This window comes from Rattus norvegicus, chromosome X, assembly GCF_036323735.1.
Source record: "Rattus norvegicus strain BN/NHsdMcwi chromosome X, GRCr8, whole genome shotgun sequence".
Classification (NCBI taxonomy): domain Eukaryota; kingdom Metazoa; phylum Chordata; class Mammalia; order Rodentia; family Muridae; genus Rattus; species Rattus norvegicus.
The window spans coordinates 104,423,138-104,445,166 of record NC_086039.1 but is presented as its reverse complement, the minus strand read 5'-3'; the positions used below and the strand labels follow the sequence as shown (position 1 = coordinate 104,445,166).

Below are 22,029 nucleotides of genomic sequence, written 5' to 3'. Positions count from 1 at the left end.
CACACAAGCACACACTCACTCAGGCACACACGCCCATGTGTGCACAAAAAATCAGTACAGCTATTACTGCACATCTGTACATTTAAATAAGTGTCTGTATGTTGGGGCGTGTGTGTTTGCACATGTGTGGGAAGAGTCTGTGAGATGAAGAGAGATGAGGCAAGCACACAGCCTCCATTTGACTGCATGTAGACAGGCTTCGCCATCCCTGTACCTCGTATGCTTCCACTGTCTCTTCCTTGTGCACGCCTTCTTATTACTCTGTCTCCTACGGTAACATGAGAGAAATCTGTGGACGCGCCATCCACACCAGCTCCAGACAATAACAAGGGTCACGTGGAATCAGTCCTGACAGCATGTTACCAGAGCAATTGGGACATGATAGGTAAGTCAGTTCCTTCTCTCTTCCCTTCCTTCTGTGGAGCTGTGGTGCCATGGGATGAAGCATCTTGGGATATCAGACACATTACTGTTCCGTATTTCCTATGTGAGACAGTGACTTTATCACACAGATAAAGGATGGATGTGCTGTAAAGGATCAATGTGAATCAACTTATATAGGGATTTGTGGCAGGATGTGTGGCACACACAAACACACACACAAACACTTGATAGAGGATGTTTGTGTATATATCTTCTATAAACACTGACTGTGTAGATTGTGGTCACTTCCATGGAGCAAATTAATTACATGGAAACGTGGCTTACTCCTAGGAGCTCTGTGTGTGCATGCATGTGTGCGTTCATATTTAGACTCATAAAAGCTTCTGTCGTTCCCTCATGTCTATTCTTTATATTCAGCTCAGATCAGGATTGGGTTCCAATCTCAGATTCCCAGCCTGTGTTCTCCCCCTCCATCTGGCCAGACACGCACAGATGCAGTTCTCATTACAGCCACGGGGTGGAAGCAAATCTATATTCTTAAATATTCGTGACAAGTCTGATGTTTTACAGAGTAGCAAATATCCCCCAGTGAATGGACTTCTCCTGCCTTTGTGAGTTTCACAGGTGTCCTAGTAAAGTTCCCTTTATGAATGACTGCAAAGCTAGTGCTCAACAACTCATTTCACCTCTGCTTAGTGTAAATGTGCAGGTCAAAATGTATATACAGGGTTGATTTGTATAGAATATAGTATTCATGCTTGGATTTTGTTCTGTCGCTTTTAGTTGCTTTTTGAAACATTCCAACCCCTCTCCAGAAGGCTAAGGTAGGGCTACCCTTATCCCTCCCTGTCAGACAGCATCATTCTCTGTCCATCATTTGCATTGTGCTGTATTATGCTCCCCTGTGGCTCTGCAGAGAAATCGTGTGTGTGTGTGTGTGTGTGTGTGTGTGTGTGTGTGTGTGTGTGTGTGAACTGTTTTACAATTATTCTTTCACGGCAAAACTAGAAGCATTCTGTTCAGGACAGTTTATACTTTGGTTTTATGTGTGTTCACCTGTGTGTGCATGTGCACATAGCCTTCTGAGAGTGTGTGTGTGTCTGCTTGTGATTGTGTGTAAGTGTGTGTGTGTGTGAGTACGTGTGTTTGTGTGTGTAATGCACCTGCATATTAATGGGGGGGAGAGAGAAAATGTGTGGGCACACATGTGCCAAACTGCACAAATGAATTTTTGTAAATGTTTATTTGCACTGTGTGAGCCTGTGCATGTTTTCATGTGTGTGTGCGTGAGTGTGTGTGTGTGTATGTGTGTGTATTTGTGTGTGTGTTCATTGCATGTAGATGTTGACATTCAGGTGAAGGCGACAAGTATTCATTAGGAGACTTAATCTATTACTTTCTGATTTACTCATTTGAGGAAACATCTCTCACAAACCTGAAAAATGACTGGAAGACAAATGGTCCCACCCAGTCACCATCTCCAAAACATCTGCTTATAATTGCATGTGTCTCTATAGCCAGCATTTTGATTTGAAAGACGTTGTGGAACGGATAGTCCTAGAGTACAGGAACTGTTTAGGAAACTAGTTAGGTGCAGCCTTTCATGATCGTGAGCAAAGTGATGCTCATGTCAGGAACGTATATTTGGTATAGTATATGCCTCAGACACTGTCAATAGGGCCACACAATGGCCATTTTCTCAAGACCGTCCAGGTGTTATCAGTGTGCCCATTTAAACAATGGATTCATTTAGTTATCAAGTAATTATATGATAAAAGGGAGTTCCATATATCTCAGTAGATGCAGAAGCAAGGATCTACTTGTGTGCATCTATGTGATACTATATTTATATATGTTTTCATAGGTGATATATATATATATATATATATGAAATGTGTTCATCATATGCATTGCATTGAAAGATGAAATCACACTCCTATATATTATTTTGAGATAGGGTCTTACTCTGTAGCCCTAAGTGCTCTAGAACTCATTATGCAGACTGACCTCAAACTTGCAACAGTTCAGTCTCTCTCTCCCAAGTCCTGGGATTGTGAGTTTCCTCAATCACACTTATCTTGAAATCACACTTGTAGGCAATGCCCTACTTCACTATTGTACCAAGTATGTGATTCTCAATTTCACGATTATTATTTAACACGATTTTAGAACTTTAGTATGTGTGCATTTGTATGCATTATTTTATGTGCAGTCCTCATTTTTACCACCTCATATCTCTGTATTAGGAACTAAGACTTTTCCTAGTAAAGACACTATGTTTACTAAGAAGGTAATACTTGAGACAGCAACACGGCTCAGGCAGCAGTCATCCTTATGTCAAAGGCCTGGGTGTAATAACTAAAACCACAAGAGGGAAGTAGAGCTCTGACTCCCTCAAGTTGTCGTCTTTGTCCTCTGACCTCTAGCAATGTGCTCTGGCATATGCACACTCTGCCCATCTATAAATAGATAGATGACTAAATGAATAAATAAATGAATAGATGGATCAATCAATCAATCAGTAAATGCAGTAACTACTCTAAGAGTTAATATTTGGATGGGAATGAAAGTTGGCGGTAGAGACACCACTTGGCAGACATTTGGAAGGTCTGGGGTCTGATATCTCCCACACAAAAAGAAGTCAATTAAAAAGCAACTGCAAATGATGAGTGTTGCACTATATACTACTTCAAAACAAATGGCCAATAAAGTAGATTTCCTGTGTCTGGGGGAAATTTCTCAGTGTCAGAGCGTAGGTTTTGCATGGGTTAGACCCTAGTTCATTCTCAAGACCCCAAAATTAGTACAGTGATATTCACAGCCCAGTAGAAGATTTTCTGTAACTATGGGTATGAATTATGAACTTACAAACACAGGGAGAGATCTGAACCCAAATGCCAATATATATGGATCATATTATAATGTATGTGGGGTACCTGGTACGATGGTGCCTGGCACGGCATCTGATGGCCTACAATATATCCCCAGGACCCACATGACCTAAGCAGAGGAACACTCCTGCAAGTTGTCCTCTGGCATTGACATGTTAAGCAAACATATACATATATGTAAAGAATATAAATAGATATAACTTATTAGAAACAAGACAATCTTATTATCTATTGAAATAGAATATAACATTAATCCTTTACAAGACATAGACCTTATTTAAAGGCATACAAATAATATCTTGAACACTTTAATACAAGCACACGTACCTAAGTATAAGTAGAAATCAGGGGAGAGTTGTGACATTAATGTTACAGGGAAAACTAAAATTAAAGTGCAATAAAAGTGTTTGAGCAAAGAGTAATGCAGGTCTGAATTCACTAGGAAAATGTTAGCCATTCATGCCTACGTTCGAGTCATGCAACAGAGCATCAAATACAAGAAAGATAAGAAAAAGATATGAGAAGTGATTAAAGATGGTGGATGAAATTAACATGCTTTTCTGAATGCAAAAGCAAGTGTGGGGAAATAATTAATTCAACAATGAAAAGACCAGCATAATGTAACCTCAAGGGCAATCCCATAGGAAGACATAGAGAACTCCATTGTGATACAAGGTAACAATTTCAATATGGACATGGAACATGTGTGATGACTGACTGACTCCATGGGAGGCTAGTAGATCTTGGACACCAATGAGAATACAAATTAAGATTGTGGAGAATGTGAACATTGACGAAAACAGGCAGTTTATAGTCTGAGGCTAGAGTATTCCTACTATTGTTTTGAGACAAAGTCTCCTGTGCGGTCCTGACAGGCCTGGTTGAATTCCTAGAGATGCAAGTGTTTCTGCCTCCCATCCGCTGAGGTCTTAATGGCCTGTGCCGCCATGCCTGGCATAATTGAGCTATTTGTGCTCACATGCACTGTATTAATACTTCTTCTGTTGCAGTGATAAAATGGTGCAATGGACACAAACTAATAGGGACGCAATTGTCTTACACTCTGTTTGGGAGGAATAGACATTTTAAAGTAGGGAGGACAAGGAAGGAGGCCGGTGTGTGAGCAAGAGCAGGAACACGGCTGAGCACATTTGCATCCACACTCAAGAAGCACAGAGAACACCAGTGCATTGAGGCTATAAATGCCAACGCTCACCCAAGTGATGTACTTGCTCCAGCTAGGTACTCCCTGCTAAACGTTCCTCCCCTCCAACAGAGCACCACCAAGCCACTATGGTTATGGTTTCCATGACTTCAGCATTGAGATATAGATGCACTCTGTTTTCCCATGCAAATCCTACAACTTCTTAGAAGAAATTGGAAAGCAAATTAGCACGCTGATTAACCATTCTTATAGAAATAAAAAGGGCCAAAATTATATAATGAAGGAAATGTAGAAACAATGGTACTTGATGTGAAAACAGATTATGAACCTACAGTAGTGAGAGAGTGTGATGCATTGTCAAGATAAACAAGTACCTAGCCATGCTGGGATAAGCCCCAAATCCCAGCATTGGGAATCAGATGGAGGAGAGTCAGGACTTCAATGTCTTCGTTGGTTATATAGTGAGGTCCTGCAAGTGTGGAGTAAATGACACCAACCATCTCAAAGAAGCAAAAGACACAAATATCAAAGGAGCACACCGAGTCCAGACACATTCTCACAAATACATGGGCGGCTGATTTCTTTAATGGTAGCCCCTAGCCTTGAGCCTCAAGTGCACCTCCCCTTATCTTTCCATGTCTCAGCAGTCCAGGAGACCCTGACCACCTTGTCTCTGCCTGCCAGGCAGACTTTATCCCTCTTTTGTTCCCTCTGCTTCAGAGAGGTGGCAAATGGCTCCAGACACTGTATAGACCAGACTGCTACACATGTACGCTCGTCTCGTCGCAGTGTCCTAAGTTTGGGGGTTAAGACCTCTGCCGTGGTGCCTGGTTCCTCAGACAGCAGATGCTCAGGAAACATAATGGAAAGTACAATCAGCACATCTGAGAGTAGGACTTACTGGAGTGTCATCGTGGTTTGGCTGGTAAAGGATTTGTTGCTCTGGAGAAAGGAGAGAATCATCTCCCAAGGATTGTTCTCTGATATCCACACATGGCTGGTTTGCTAATGTCCTTAGTGTCCTATGTTACTGTAACTGATAACTCTAGCTCTTTCTTTCATACTTAAATTACACTTATTGATGAATGTATGTGGCCAGTAAAGAACAAAGTTTCCCATTATGTTTCCCCGGAACTTTCTCAAACAAAGCCCCTTGAAATGGCAGAAGGAATCGCTGCTCGCCTTCTGAGAATTGGTTTTGAAAATGAAGTGTTCCTGACGTGCTCTAGATTTAAATGTTTGTTTCCTGCCTAATGGCTCCATTAGGAAAGTTGTGGAAACTTAAACAGAACTGTAGGAGAAAGTAGTTCCCTTCGGATTCTTCTGAGGGAATATATTATCCTACAGGACTCTGAGATTCCTGTAGGCATGTGAGAACGCCTCTCCTCTGACAGACGTTCCCGCTCATATGTTATACTGTAGTTGTGTGTGTGTGTGTGTGTGTGTGTGTGTACATACATATATACATACATAGATACTCGGGTCAGGAATAGTTGCATCTGTCTTCCCTCCCTCAGAGAAATTCAAGTGCTCACCTCTGGGAACACATAAGCTTGGCTACAGAGAATGCTCTCATCACTACATCACCTAAGTAGACATTTTAAAGGAGTCCACAAAGACGTTGGTTTCCATGGCAACCACAACGCTCCAGTTCTCTGTTCAGTAACTAGGAACCTTCCGCCCAATCCTCCCTTCTTTTCTCTCCAAGCAGAACTCATTGACCCTTGCTATCTGTCACCTGAGAAAGCCACCCACTAGGGAAACTGCCACCAGCTTGAAAGCAGAGCTTCACTCAAGCTCAGAACAAAACAATCCTGGAGGCACATCCACGCTGTACTCACCAGACTATTAAAACCTCAGGGAAATAACTGGATTATTGATGACCATTGTCCTTGTGGTCCTAGATGAACGCTTTAACCAGTAATTACCTATGCATATATGCTCTCCCAGCAAAAAATTAAAGCCTGGAGGATATCTTGTGAAGAAACAAAACCAGAACACAAAAAGGACCCCCGAGATGCTGGGAGTCGAACCCAGGTCCACTAGAACGCAAGGCAGTCGCTCTACCGCTGAGCTACATCCTCAAGGGTAACAGTCCTTCCATCACAGTCCATATAAACCTAGGGAGACTGAAGCAACATGGCTACAGCTACAGGGAGCTGCAACACTTTCACAACATGCCGGCATCTGCATCTCTTCACTGCCTGCAATTAATAATTTCAAATCAAGTGCTGCTATGGGATTTCTTTTATGAAAAAAGAAAATATACTCAACAAAAACAAAGTAATAGTATTAAGAACAAGAAATCTTTTTTTTAAAACAAATTAGAAAAACGTTTATAAAAAAATGACAACAGGTACAAAAAGGTTAGGCCAATGCAAGGAACGCTCTCCGGCTTCAGACCTGCTCACTTCAAACTTACCAATTACCTTAAAAATCCACCCCCGCACTCCATCCCCCACTGACACGAAGAAATGAGTTTTGGGCCTTTCCCTGTTTCTGGTTACTCCCCATAGTTATATAATACCTTAGTCATGGTTTTGTGAAGTCTTTATTTTTCTGGACTCAGGGTATACTGGCTCGCTTAAGGGTCTCTTGCCTTTTTTTGCTCTGACTGCCTCCCTCTGTGTGATCCTTTGTGGTCCATACTGGGTGTAAGTCACAGGACCTTTTAAGTTCTACACAAATGTTCTAAAACTGAGCTACATTTCCAGCCTCCCTGTGTAACTTTTACACCAGAGAGAACAGGATTCCCCATCCCGGTCACCGACATAGTTTATGACTCTTTTATGTACCTTATCTATGTCTCATTTTATATGTTTCATTTTATGAAAAAGGTAATGTTCATTCCCTCCAGTGTGAAATGGTTCCTCAGTGAGAATGTATGTGTTCTACACACAGCCCGTTATCGGTGTATAAAATTGTATGCAAGCATTTTATTTGACCTAACACTAGGTGTTAGAGTTCGTAACTTTTAACATCTACACCTGATCGGATAAGTAGAGATATTAATATGAGTATTCCTATCAACACAAATATTTATGTAATGTTTTGATATCTAGGCTTGCTTCAAATTTAACTCAGATTTACAGTACAGCTGAACAGTACCTGTGTTTTATTTTCTGTATAAAATAAAACTCAAACTTTTAAAAATAAAAGAAATCATAAGTTCTTCAAAACATGGCAGACCCACAATAAATTGTCAGTATCATGTCAAATTAATAATAATGAGGGACTGCAGGGTATGTCCGGTCTGGCATAGGTTGGGAAGATGGCATTGAGAATTTGCGTAGAGTGAGGCTGCGGCTGTGGTCATGAATGAGTGCCTCCAGTGGGCTTCGGTTACTGACATGTCTGAGACTCAGTCTCTGGGGCTCCCTGACAAGGGTTGAAGTAATTTCTTCAGCAAACAAATGTGAGTTTGGAAAAGAACCGAGGAAGGATGAACCTTGAAGATCAAACACAGGGTCAAGGGGGGAAACATAGAAGAAAGTGTCTTGATCCTGTCCCTGAAACAGACTTTTCTCCTACCCAGTATCCTCCCTTATTTCTCTCAAAGCACAACTCATTCTTCGTTGACATCATTTACCCGAGAACGCACACCCACTAGGAAACTGCCAGCCGCATGAAGGCAGAAGCTGTGAGGAAACATAATCCCAGAGCGATGACCACGCTGTGCTCCCAAGACTAAGAGGTCTCCATGGGAACGTCTTCAAGGTTAGAGTGGAATATTGTTGTCACGGTTATAGATGAGCACTTTGATCATACGCCCCAGACTACGGAGGTCTTTACCGACATGTCTTCTAGATCCTTGAAGAAACTGATCCTGAAGAGAAAAAAACAAAAAGCTTGGAGAGGCCGGGAATCGAACCCGGGACAACATACGTGCAAGGTATGCGCTCTACCACTGAGCTACAACTCAAAGCCTCACTCCAGAACTCTTTCCAGCCTATATGAACTGACAGAGACTCAAGCTACTTTTTATAGTGCCTGAAGATATTTATATCACATATTTGCATATCATTATCGACAATTTTTATGTCATCACTTCTATGGGAAAAGAATCGATTTCCAATGCAAACAAAACAGGAACAAGAACCACAACAAATTTTGTGCACTCCAAAACATGGCAGACCTACATCACTTGAGACCATTGTGCTAAATTCATTAGAATGTGCTTCTGAAGGATTAGGATCATCAGGCAATATTGAAGCAGGGATTGGGTAGATGGCATTCTGAGGTTGGGTACAGCGAGTCTACGGTTGCCTTTAGTCTTCTGGGCCTCCCTTCTATGGAGCCTACCAGGAACTCTCTCAGATCCAGGCTCTGCGCCTGCCCAAATCCGGGTATAAATTTTATCTTAGGCAACATTCTACATTTACAAATGTTCTGAGGAAGGAAGAACCTTGAAGATCAAACGTAGGGTCAAGTGAAGAAGCATACAAGAGAAGTACCTTGATCCAGCCTCTGAAGGAAACAGTTTTTTTTGTTTTGTTTTGTTTTGTTTTTGTTTTTTTTTTTTATCATTAGGTTTTGCTTATATCAACTCAACAGAAGGCTTTAATTCCACTATAGAGGTCACAGGCTGTGCATTTGAATCAGCTATATTTAGCTATTTGAATCACCGAAATCCAGGGTACAGAGTAATGTTGATGACATAAAAGTTAATGGGTGGACAGCATACGCCCACAAAAGAAAGTAGACATCAGAAAGGAGATCCACAAGTGGTGTAATAGCCTAGGTGGTGGCCAGAAGCGGGTGACAGGCATCCTAATCACCACATCTCTCTCATTCTGCTTATGGACACCCTGCATTCCCTGCATCTGACCATGCACATATTCTGTACACACAACCCAGCCTCAGAAGTCCTTTGGTCTCCAATATTTCTGTCCGCAATTTCTCCTTATTCCTCACGGCAAAAATATGTCTGTTTTGTGCAGCTTCTCATCCAGCATCGAGAAAATTTTGGGTCAATAATAGGTTGTACCGATGTTCATGTCTTCATGTGTCATTTTGAATTTTGTCAGTTATGTGTGTAAAGTTGCCACATTAAAATAAGGACCTTCCCTTGGTGCTTCGGGATCAATCATGGCAATTCTGGCTGCAATCTGCACCACGATTCCAGACCGGAGGCCCCTTCTCATCTTCCTCCGCGTTTTTGCTTTAATAGCAGGCAATGCCTTAAAAGTAATCATTTTCTTGGAACCAGCAGTGATGTTCCAGGGCTGGATAATTTTTTATAGGTTATCTTTCTTTATTTACATTTCAAATTTTCCCCTTGCGGGGTTTTCTGTCCTTAACCACCCTATACCCTCCCTCGTCCCCCTTCCTCTCCCCTTCCCCATAAGGGTGTTTCCCTCCCATCCAGCCAGCTTACGACTCCTCCGATGTTCACCTGCACTGGGGGTCCAACCTTCGCAAGACCAAGGGCTTGCCCTTCCACTGGTGACCCAACAAGTCTATTCTCTGCTACATATGCATTTGGAGCCTTGGGTCAGTCTGTGTATAGTCTTTGGGTAGTGGTTTAGTCCCTGGTAGCTCTGGTTGGTTGGCATTGTTGTTCTTATGGGGTTGCAAGTCCCTTCAGCGCTTTCAGTCCTTTCTCTAATTCCTCCCATGGGGATCCCTCTTCTCAGTTCAATGGTTTGCTGCTAGCATTCACCTCTGTATTTGACATGTTCTGGTTGTGTCTCTCAAGAGACATCTCTCTCCAGTTCCTGTCGGCCTGCACTTCTTTGGTTCATCCATCTTAACTAGTTTTGGTGACTGTATATATATGGGCCACATGTGGGACAGGGTGTGAATGGCCATTTCTTCGATCTCTGCTATAAACTTTGCCTCCACCTCCCCTCCTATGAATATTTTTGTTCCCCCTTTTAAGAAGGAGTGAATCAACCGCACTTTGGTCATCCTTCTTCTTGAGCTTCATGTGGTGGGTGGATTGTATTTTGGGTAATTTGAGCTTTTGGGCTAAAATCCACTTATCATCGACTTCATACCTTGTGTGCTTTTCTGTGATTGGATTACCTCACTCAGGATTATACTTTCTACTTCCAACATTTGCCTATATATTTCATGAAGTCATTGTTTTTGATAGCTGAGTAGTACTCCATTGTGTAGATGTAACACATTTTCTGTATCCATTCCTCTGTTGAAGGGCATCTGGGTTCTTTCCAGCTCCTGGCTTTTATAAATACGTCTGCTATGAACATAGTGGAGCATGTGTCTTTGTTGTATGTTGGAGCATCTTTTGGGTATATGCCCCGGAGATTTATAGCTGGGCCCTCAAGTACTTTAATGTCCAATTTTCTGAGGAACCTCCAGACTGATTTCCAGAGTGGTTGAACCAGTTTGCAATCCCACCAACAATGGAGGAATTTTCTTTTTTCTCTACATTCTTGCCAGCATCTGCTGTTACCTGAGTTTTTGATCTTAGCTATTCTGACTGATGTGAGGTGGATCTCAGGGTTATTTTGATTTGCAATTCCCTGATGACTAAGGATTTTAAACATTTCTTTAGGTGCTTCTCAGCCATTTGATATTCGTAAACTGAGAATTCTTTGTTTAGCTGTCTACCCCACTTTTTTAACATGAAAATTATTTCTTTATTTTTTGTCTGCTATATATATTTTTTTTATTAACTTGAGTATTTCTTTTTTCTTCTTCTTCTTTTTTCTTTTTTTCGGAGCTGGGGACCGAACCCAGGGCCTTGCGCTTGCTAGGCAAGCGCTCTACCACTGAGCAAAATCCCCAACCCCAACTTGAGTATTTCTTATACACATTTCGAGTGTTATTCCCTTTCCCGGTTTCCGGGCAAACATCCCCCTAATCCCTCCCCCCTTCCTTATGGGTTTTCCCTCCCCATCCTCCCCCCACTGCCACCCTCACCCCAACAGTCTAGTTCACTGGGGGTTCAGTCTTAGCAGGACCCAGGGCTTCCCCTTCCACTGGTGCTCTTACTAGGATATTCATTGCTACCTATGAGGTCAGGGTCCTGGGTCAGTCCATGTATAGTCTTTAGGCAGTGGCTTAGTCCCTGGATCTCTGGTTGCTTGGAATTGTTGTACATATGGGGTCACGAGCCCCTTCAAGCTCTTCCAGTCCCCCCCCGACTCCTTCATTGGGGGTCCTATTCTCAGTTCAGTGGTTTGGTGCTGGCATTCGCCTCTGTATTTGCTGTATTCTGGTTGTGTCTCTCAGGAGCGATCTACATCCGGCTTCTGTCGGCCTGCACTTCTTTGCTTCTATCTTGTCTTATTGGATGGCTGTATATGTGTAGGCCACATGTGGAGCAGGCTCTGAATGGGTGTTCCTTCTGTGTCTGTTTTAATCTTTGCCTGTCTATTCCCTGCCAAGGGTATTCTTGTTCCCCCTTTTAAAGAAGGAGTGAAGCATTCACATTTTGATCATCCGTCTTGAGTTTCATTTTTTTCTAGGCATCCAGGGTAATTCAAGCAGTTGGGCTAATAGCCACTTATCAATGAGTGCATACCATGCGTGTTTTTCTGTGATTGGGTTACCTCACTCAGGATGATATTTTCCAGTTCCAACCATTTGCCTATGAATTTCATAAAGTCATTGTTTTTGATAGCTGATTAATATTCCATTGTGTAGATGTACCACATTTTCTGTATCCATTCCTCTGTTGAAGGACATCTGGGTTCTTTCCAGCTTCTGGCTATTATAAATAAGGCTGCGATGAACATAGTGGAGCACGTGTCTTTTTTATATGTTGGGGCATCTTTTGGGTATATGCCCAAGAGAGGTATAGCGGGATCCTCAGGCAGTTCAATGTCCAATTTTCTGAGGAACCTCCAGACTGATTTCCAGAATGGTTTTTACCAGTCTGCAATCCCACCAACAATGGAGGAGTGTTCCTCTTTCCCGCACCCTCGCCAGCATCTGCTGTCACCTGAGTTTTTGGTCTTAGCCATTCTCACTGGTGTGAGGTGAAATATCAGTGTTGTTTTGATTTGCATTTCCCTTATGACTAAAGATGTTGAATATTTCTTTAGGTGTTTCTCATACATTCGGCATTCCTCAGCTGTGAATTCTCTGTTTAGCTCTGAACCCCATTTTTTTATTATTAACTTGAGTATTTCTTATATACATTTCGTCCGCGGAGAGGATCCAGAACTGCAGTGTCTAGGGTAAGCTCTGAGAGATATGTTTGGTCTTGACCTCTTTCACTTCTCTCCCCCATTAGAAGATGTGGTGGAGGCTTTTGTTATCGTTTTAGCAGCCTTCATTCTTTCTCTTTTGGTTTTTGATTTTGCGGCTGCTGCTAGGCACCATCAGAGGTCGTGCCTAGAAGATGAGAAATGCCCCCCAACAGTAATAGCAGGACAGCGAGTGCTAGGGGAGTGTCAAGACAGCATGTCAAAAACAGAGCGGGATAAAAGATTAAAGAGCTCAAAGAGAAAAGAAAAGGTACAAGTAAGAAAACAGACCCTCCCAAAGACTTTAGATCTGAGGGAGCGAGAGATAGGGGAAAGAACAACCCGGGAGAGAAACAGAGAAAGGAGAAGAAAGCTCTGAAAAGGAGAAGCCTTTATCCGGTAAAGGAGTTAGAGGCTTTAGAGCTTGATAGTTCAGAAACAGACGAGCTTAGCTTCTCTGAAGAAGAGGATTTAGAAGATGAGACAGCTTGCTATGAAGAAGAAAGATATGGGCCTAGGTGGAGAGCCACTGTGAAGAGACCGAAAGTTATGGATCCTTTGTGGTCAAGGCTCATAATTTTGTTTAAACTTCACAGAGTCATACTGATCAGATTTGTTAGAGGTAGACCGCCTGAAAAACTTATTCAGGAGAATCAAACAAAAATATTCACTTCCATACCATTTGTGAATGTCAGTCATGCTGCTTAGATACCCCATAATATATCTCAGTATCTTACAGGAATTTGGCTTCAACACGTTGATGGACTAGTCCAGGAACTGAGACAATCCATCGTCCATATCAACTCCACTCGAGTGTATGGTCACCGTGGAAGTGGTGGGAAAGGGGAAATCCTACCTCTCTGCTGACTCCTATTCGAATGTGGGTCCCTTTAGTGGAACACCATCTAGTTTTTCCCCTTTGTCTATTGTCTGTCCTTGGTGCACCAAGCTGTCCATGTCTGTCAGTTTATGTCTGTGGTTTTTGTTTCTTGTTGCTTAAATGTTTTATGTTTCATGTTCAAAAGAGAAAATGGTAAAAACTTTATCTGCCAGTCGTTCACACCTTGATTTGGTTTTAACTCGTTTCAAAAAAGGAACAAATGAATAAAAAACAGTTTCAGTCAGTCCTTGGAGCCCTGTACCTGTAGCCAGGTGTCTAGGTCAGCTGGAGAAGCTGCCCAGGGGTGAGCGTCTACATGAGCTGATTATTAGACTCAACAGGTGACAAGGTGCTTCTCTTAAAATCATAGCTAAAAAGGTAAAAATGGTGCTTGGTCCAAATATTAAAGATATGTGTAGCCACTTCAATTTGTTTCTGATTGGTTTTAAATGTATAAATATGCTCTACATGCCTTGGTTATGGACTATTGGCTTTTAAGTTATTGGATATGGTTAAAAAGGTATAATATTGGTAATAGAAAGTTGACATAAAGCTGGTAATTTGGATGAAGTCATTCTAGATAACATGTGACATGGGCCAACCTAGGGAAACAGGTCTAAATTGAGATAATATTTTTATGGAATTCTTATTCTAGAAACCAGGCTTCTAAAAGAATTTAGGACAATGTCTCTTTGTTGAGGTATTGGAGACTGCACCATCGTGCGTTCATATGTAGGAACTGGCAGTCAAACTTTGTAGCATGAAGGATAGACTTGTTGTTTTGGAGACTAGATTTTGGAGACTAGGTTGTTGGAGGTTGAGTTTTGCTTTCCAAAGTTGTGGTTTGCCCTGAAGTTACTGTATTTTGATGCTAATTCCACTGCCCCAAGAACAACTGCCTAGTCACATACTCAGAACTCAGGTGACTTTCCAAAGTTGTGGTTGTGCTCTGGTGGTACAAGGAGAGCTTAAGGATTGTGATTAAAGATTGCCAGTGTTACATTGACTAACTCAAACTTATTTGTAATTGAGAAAAATCAAACAGGTAGAGATTGTTACAGGATTTACGAAGGATTGATGAGGTTTTAGAACTTGTGAGAGCAGTACAGCCAGTTTGCTTACTCCAACTGCCATTTCAAGATAGATTTAGAGGATTGTTTTTATGCAATTTATTTACATCCTGGCGATTGTGAGTTTTCATTTTGTGAGCTTGCTTATAATTTTAGAGAGTCCATGAAGTGATATCATTAAAAATTTTTTACAAAAGAATGGCTAACAGCCTTATATTATGTAATTTTGTTGCTTCTTCAATGTAAGAAGTTAGAACTTAAATCTTTCAGTGTATATGGAAATTTTTACTACAAACTTTTGCTCTCAAAATGAGCTTTAATATTTGGGGAGTAGCTGTTACACTACTCCAGAAAAGAATATTTAAAACTAATTTTAAGCTTCTAAGGATATGTTAGTTGGCTAAGTACCTCACCTTACCAGAGGTCTTAACTTTGTTATCCTCATTGGAGATAAAGCTTCAGTTGTGTTAATACAGAATTGTAGGCTAGAGTCATGAAAGTATTTTAAAAAGAAACCTGGTAAAACATATCTTATTCCAAACAACAGTTAAATTGGTTATTACAAAATACTGATATTTGGTCTATCACTTATACAAATTTTTCAGGCAAAGTTGATAATTTTACTCTTACATGCTGTTGTATTTACTGTAAATTTGTACATACAACCCATAGGAAATGAGCTTAGTGTACTTTTTGGTGGTTCATCTAATTAAAAGGCTACATGTATGATTGGATCACTTGCTTATTCTCTTGAGTTTGTGCTGCTGCAGCACAGATTATTAAATTCCGTGCTTTAGTCACTGTTTTTAAATCAAGCTTTCAATTTACATACTGATAGCCAATGTATAGCTTGTGGTTTACAATTGGTGTCAATTACTTAATGCTTTACTAGAGGCAAGTTTTCTACATGAAATCAGTGAGTGATGATTTCAGTGTGAATTGCCTGACAACTCACTGTCCTTTCAGTGCTCTGGCTCAGACAACTAAACAAAACCATAGACCCAGCTCTTTGAAAATGGTAATGGAGTTGATATGAAAAGAGGAAGACTCCATTTGCTTACTTTCAATTCCCAGCCTCACCCTGCTACCTCAGGGATTTCTAGTACAACTGAATCTGGACAATATTTACAGGATTTGGCATTTCTAATTAATGCTTATGTTTAGGTAAATAAAGTTTGTGAGGAGCTAGAGAGAGGGCTTAGTGGTTAAGAACACTAAATACTGTTACTTTATAGGACATTAAGAACTCAAACTGGATTGCCTAGACTCCTTAACAAGGGAGGACAATGATACCAGACAGACTATAGGCCTTACATAGGAACAATTAGTCAAAAAAATCTCATTCTTTCTAATATTTTGATAATTAAAAAGGGGGAGTTATCCCTGTATGCTAAATAATGCTCCTTTTATTTCAATTTTAAAATTTGGATGCCAAGGAACTCTGAGTGTTTATGGCACCCTACAACTAGACATACTTCTGCCTAGGTGAAATAGAAAGATTCACATATTGGCATGATCCTGTTCAGATATTTTATATGGGGAAGAGGGAATCTTTGTGTTTTTTTCTACAGGATGCTACAAGAGTATGCCAGCTGCCAGAGGTGGCTGGTGAGACTTGCTGATCCTGGTTGCATGAAGATTCAGCTCTCGTGGTTCGGGTCCCTAGAGTCATTCCTCTGCCCTGAGAGGAAGATGGAAGATCCCCCCTCATCTTTTGTCATCACAGAGATTTTGGCGTTGCTACAGTCAGTGTTACCGCTGCGTGTGTCTCGTCCCACTGTGGCCTACGCTTAGACCCTCTGTGCACTGCTGCTTTCCAGAGAAGACTGGACTCCAGCTGTTACTCCTGTCCCCCTCATTCCCCTGGCGACTCTTGCTGCCTTGATTGGTGTTGTTAGTTTGCAGTCTGTAGCTTCACAGGAATGCCACTTGTGTGAAGCTGCTGTGGACTGGGGAACTCTGCCCTGGTTGTGCAGATCTCAGACATGGTTCCCTTGCCTGCTGGTTGTTCCAGAGAAGAATGGCTGATCCTAAACTGTCCTGGGGAAGAACTCGTTATTTTCACTGCTATTGTAGCAGCCATTACCGCTGCAGCCATTGTGTCTGCAGTGTCTGGAGTTACCCTACCCCCATTCTATTGTTAGGCAAGCACAGTGGGTGAAATTTCTGGAGTAGTTGCTACCAATTGGGAATTCTAAATTTTGTTATAGGAGCGGCTTGACTATGGCCCTTGGTGGTAGCAGCTGAGGAGAACCAGATGAGGTGCCCACTACTTATCGGGAGTGGCTCTGTTTGGTGCAGCCCTATGCTGTGGATTAGTGTTCATGCTATGGTTGGTTTGCAAACTCAGATCTCAACAGAAAAATGACAATGTCGTTGTCACTCAGGCACTTGTGGCCATTGAACAAGGGGCCTCCCCTAGAATTGGTTAATTAGTCGGCATCTGAGTTCTCTGCTCTTGCACCCCATGGAATTGTGGATCCATTACTCTGGGATGAGAGAGACTCAATGATTCTTGGATCAGCCCTTCTACATCGCTGAGGTTTCCTCATTGGACGCGATACGGTGATCATGATTTCCCCACTAACTCATTTTCTGGCTGGCCTCTTTTGTAGAGTTCGCCCTAGGTCGTTTAGCAGTTACTGTCACACAGCACTGCGGTATCCAGAGACGGGCAACTTTCCTCATGCACAGACCAATCTAAGACACGGGGCCCAGTGGCGATAGGGTTGCCCTACGACGGATAAGGCTGTGACATGGAGGAACGACCTAAGACAGGAGCCACAGCGGACGGACGTAACTGCAGGGACCTAGACCAGCCTCATACTAGTAAAACAATAAGGGGGAGATGTGGAGAGCCGCAATAACATTCGCCTCCACAAGATGGCGCTGGCTTCCACTGCGCCCCACGTGGAAAGCTGGGATAGCATTTGCCATTACAAGATGACGCTGGCTTCCTCCTCGCCAGCCTGACTTCCTTTCAGGAAGTTAACTGTGTGCGCATGTGCAAGAGTGTCTTCGTGCCAGGTCTTTGCCCACTCTGGGGCGAGCCTATGAGATCATGGGTAAGCGAACAATCAGGTGTGGATGCGCCGCACTAGGGTGTATATTAGTTGTGCCATGGTGGCGCCCCGAGTCCCGCTCTTTAAGATATAATAAACGCTTTGCTGCAGAAGGATTCGTGTGTCTGAGCATGCGTTCTTGCTGGTGGGACGATAGCGCAGGACAATAGATAGATGACTAAATGAATAAATAAATGAATGGATGGATTAATCAATCAATCAGTAAATGCAGTAACTACTCTAAGAGTTAATATTTGGATGGGAATGAAAGTTGGCGGTAGAGACACAACTTGGCAGACATTTGGAAGGTGTGGGGTCTGATATACCCCACACAAACAGAAGTCAATTAAAAAACCAACTGCAAAAGATGAGTGCTGCACTATATACTACTTCAAAACAAACGGCCAATAAAGTAGATTTCCTGTGTCTGGGGGAAATTTCTCAATGTCAGAGCATAGGATTTGCAAGAGTTAGACCCTAGTTCATTCTCAAGACTCAAAAATTAGTACAGTGATATTCACAGCCCAGTAGAAGATTTTCTGCAACTATGGGCATGAAATACGAACTTACAAACACAGGGACAGAACTGAACCCAAATGACCATATATATGGGTCATATTAAAATGTATGTGGGGTAACTCGTACGATGGTGCCTGGCACTCCGCTCATGGCCTACAATGGATCCCCAGGACCCACATGACCTAAGCAGAGGAACACTCCTGCAAGTTGTCCTCTGGCATTGACATGTTAAGCAAACATATACATATATGTAAAGAATATAAATAGATATACCTTATTAGAAACAAGACAATCTTATTACCTATTGAAATAGAATATAAAACTAATCCTTTACGAGACATATACCTTATTTAAAGACATACAAATAATATCATGAACACTTAAATACAAGCACGTATGCCTAAGTTTAAGTAAAAATCAGGGGGGAGTTATGACATTATATAATGAAGGAAATGTAGAAACAATGGTACTTGATGTGAAAACACATTGTGTACCTACAGAAGTGAGAGAGTGTGCTATATTGTCAAGATAAACAAGTACCTAAGCATGCTGGGATAAGCACCAAATCCCAGCATTGGGAATCAGATGGAGGAGAGTCAGGACTTCAATATCTTCCTTGGTTATATAGTGAGGTCCTGCAAGTGTGGAGTACACGACACCAACCATCTAAAAGAAGCAAAAGACACAAATATCAAAGGAACACACCGAGTCCAGACACATTCTCACAAATACATGGGCGGCTGATTTCTTTAATGGTAGCCCCTAGCCTTGAGCCTCAAGTGCACCTCCCCTTATCTTTCCATGTCTCAGCAGTCCAGGAGACCCTGACATGCCTTGTCTCTGCCTGCCAGGCAGACTTTATCCTTCTTTTGTTCCCTCTGCTTCAGAGAGGTGGCAAATGGCTCCAGACACTGTATAGACCAGACTGCTACACATGTAGGCTCGTCTCGTCACAGTGTCCGAAGTTTGGGGGTTAAGCCCTCTGCTGTGGTGCCTGTTTCCTCGGACAGCAGATGCTCAGGAAACATAATGGAAAGTACAATCAGCACATCTGAGAGTAGGACTTACTGGAGTGTCATCGTGGTTTGGCTGGTAAAGCATTTGTTGCTCTGGAGAAAGGAGAGAATCATCTCCCAAGGATTGTTCTCTGATATCCACACATGGCTGGTTTGCTAATGTCCTTAGTGTCCTATGTTACTGTAACTGATAACTCTAGCTCTTTCTTTAAGACTTAAATTACACTTATTGATGAATGTATGTGGCTAGTAAAGAACAAAGTTTCCCTTTATGTTTCCCCGGAACTTTCTCAAACAAAGCCTCTTGAAATGGCAGAAGGAATCGCGGCTCACCTTCTGAGAATTGGTTTTGAAAATGAAGTTTTCCTGACGTGCTCTAGATTTAAATGTTTGTTTCCTGCCTAATGGCTCCATTAGGAAAGTTGTGGAAACGTAAACAGAACTGTAGGAGAATGTAGTTCCCTTCAAATTCTTCTGAGGGACTATATTATCCTACAGGGCTCTGAGATTCCTGTAGGCATGTGAGAACGCCTCTCCTCTGACAGACGTTCCCGCTCATATGTTATACTGTAGTTGTGCGTCTGTCTGTGTGTGTGTGTGTGTGTGTGTGTGTGTGTACATACATATATACATACATAGATACTCGGGTCAAGGATAGTTGCATCTGTCTTCCCTCCCTCAGAGAAATTCAAGTGCTCACCTCTAGGAACACATAAGCTTGGCTACAGAGAATGCTCCTATCACTACATCACCTAAGTAGACATTTTAAAGGAGTCCACAAAGACGTTGGTTTCCATGGCAACCACAACGCTCCCGTTCTCTGTTCAGTAACTAGGAACATTCCGCCCAATCCTCCCTTCTTTTCTCTCCAAGCAGAACTCATTGACCCTTGCTATCTGTCACCTGAGAAAGCCACCCACTAGGGAAACTGCCACCAGCTTGAAAGCAGAGCTTCACTCAAGCTCAGAACAAAACAATCCTGGACGCACATCCACGCTGTACTCACCAGACTATTAAAACCTCAGGGAAATAACTGGATTATTGATGACCATTGTCCTTATGGTCCTAGATGAACGCTTTAACCAGTAATTACCTATGCATATTGGCTCTTCCAGCAAAAAAATAAAGCCTGGATATCTTGTGAAGAAACAAAACCAGAACACAAAAAGGACCCCCGAGATGCTGGGAGTCGAACCCAGGTCCACTAGAACGCAAGGCAGTCGCTCTACCACTGAGCTACATCCTCAAGGGTAACAGTCCTTCCATCACAGTCCATATAAACCTAGGAGACTGAAGCAGCATGGCTACAGCTACAGGGAGTTGCAACACTTTTACAACATGCGGGGATCTGCATCTCTTCACTGCCTGCAATTAATAATTTCAAATCAAGTGCTGCTATGGGATTTCTTTTATGAAAAAAGAAAATATACTCAACAAAAACAAAGTAATAGTATCAAGAACAAGAAGTCTTTTTTTAAAACAAATTAGAAAAACGTTTATAGAAAAATGACAACAGGTACAAAAAAGGTTAGGCCAATGCAAGGAACGCTCTCCAGCTTCAGACCTGCTCACTTCAAACTTACCAATTACTATAAAAATCCACCCCCTCACTCTATCCCCCACTGACACGAAGAAATGAGTTTTGGGCCTTTCCCTGTTTCTGGTTATTCCCCATAGTTATATAATGGCTTAGTACTGGCTTTGTGAAGTCTTTATTTTCTGGACTCAGGGTATACTGGCTCGCTTAAGGATGTCTTGCCTACTTTTGCTCTGACTGCCTCCCTCTGTGTGATCCTTTGTGGTCCATACTGGGTGTAAGTCAGGGACCTTGTATGTTCTACAGAAATGTTCTAAAACTGAGCTACATTTCCAGCCTCCCTGTGTAACTTTAACACCAGAGAGAACAGGATTCCCCCTCCTGGTCACCGACATATTATGACTCTTTTATGTACCTTATCTATGTCTCATTTTATACATAAAAAGGTAATGTTCATTCCCTCGAGTGTGAAATGGTTCCTCAGTGAGAATGTATGTGTTCTACACACAGCCCTTTATTGGTGTATAAACTTGTATGCAAGCATTTTATTTGACCTAACACTAGGTGTTAGAGTTCGTAACTTTTAACATCTACACCTGATCGGATAAGTAGAGATATTAATATGAGTATTCCTATCAACACAAATATTTATTTAATGTTTTGATATCTAGGCTTGCTTCAAATTTAACTCAGATTTACAGTACAGCTGAACAGTACCTGTGTTTTATTTTCTGTATAAAATAAAACTCAAACTTTTAAAAATAAAAGAAATCATAAGTTCTTCAAAACATGGCAGACCCACAATGAATTGTCAGTATCATGTCAAATTAATAATAATGAGTGACTGCAGGGTATGTCCGGTCTGGCATAGGTTGGGAAGATGGCATTGAGAGTTTGCGTAGAGTGAGGCTGCGGCTGTGGTCATGAATGGGTGCCTCCAGTGGGCTTCAGTTACTGACATGTCTGAGACTCAGTCTCTGGGGCTCCCTGACAAGGGTTGAAGTTATTTCTTCAGCAAGCAAATGTGAGTTTGGAAAAGCACCGAGGAAGGATGAACCTTGAAGATCAAACACAGGGTCAAGGGGGGAAACATAGAAGAAAGTGTCTTGATCCTGTCCCTGAAACAGACTTTTCTCGTACACAGTATCCTCCCTTATTTCTCTCAAAGCAGAAGTCATTCCTCCTTGACGTCGTTCACACGAGAAAGCATACCCACTAGGAAACTGCCAGCAGCATGAAGGCAGAAGCTGTGAGGAAACATAATCCCAGAGCGATGACCACGCTGTACTCCCCAGACTAAGAGGTCTCCGTGGGAACGTCTTCAAGGTTAGAGTGGAATATTGTTG

The 22,029-nt window shown here is 42.0% G+C and overlaps 1 non-coding gene and 1 pseudogene across 1 annotated transcript; one reads left to right on the top strand and one right to left on the bottom strand.

The window, feature by feature from the left end:
• Window positions 1-356: 356 nt before the first annotated feature.
• On the top strand, window positions 357-21,983 carry LOC134478870 (presenilin-associated rhomboid-like protein, mitochondrial; annotated as a pseudogene).
• Window positions 8,291-8,359, bottom strand: Trnaa-ugc (transfer RNA alanine (anticodon UGC)). Its single transcript has one exon. It is a non-coding gene; the product is annotated as a tRNA-Ala (tRNA).
• Window positions 21,984-22,029: the final 46 nt, after the last annotated feature.